The following is a 642-nucleotide window of genomic DNA, read 5'->3' on the forward strand; positions in this document are numbered from 1 at the left end:
TCAGTGACTGGGATGATTGGGATGGGTGTGTCAGAGACAGTGCGATTGGCACAGGACAGAGCGGAGTTTAGGGCTGTTGTACATAGGGTTGCTATGAGTCGCAAGTGACTCGACAGCACATAACAACAACAACAACATATAGAAAAAAACTTTATCCATCATACTTAACTCTCAAACACTTAGAAATCTATGCAGAAGCTGAATACAACTAATGTAAATTTACTCATGGGCTTTAGAAAATAACAGATCCCTGGAGTCCTACTGTTAAAAGTGCAGTCCAGTAACCTATATTTTTACAAAACTATCCAAGTGATTCTGGTGCAGCACCGTATCAGAGCTGCTTGGTGGACCTTGAAGTCAGTGTGTCTGAGCATCCACAGATCACCTGCCTCCAGAAAAATTATCTGTGCTGACAACACAGATTGCTGGCCTCCACCCAAGAACTTTTCAATTTGAAGCTTGATGCACTCCAAAGGGAAAGAGCAGTCTTGAAGTGTTGGGAACAAACGTCTTCACTGAAGTTCAAACTGTCTTGTAACTCATGGCTTGGACAATGCTGTGGAGAAGAATGAGATTGTTTACATGCTTGTTGGCAGCGTTCAGCTTGCACGTATCTCTCTAAGTGCTCTAGAAAGCAGGAAA

Source organism: Elephantulus edwardii, unplaced genomic scaffold (assembly GCF_000299155.1).
Source record: "Elephantulus edwardii isolate Elephantulus edwardi_28Jun2011 unplaced genomic scaffold, EleEdw1.0 scaffold00019, whole genome shotgun sequence".
NCBI lineage: Eukaryota > Metazoa > Chordata > Mammalia > Macroscelidea > Macroscelididae > Elephantulus > Elephantulus edwardii.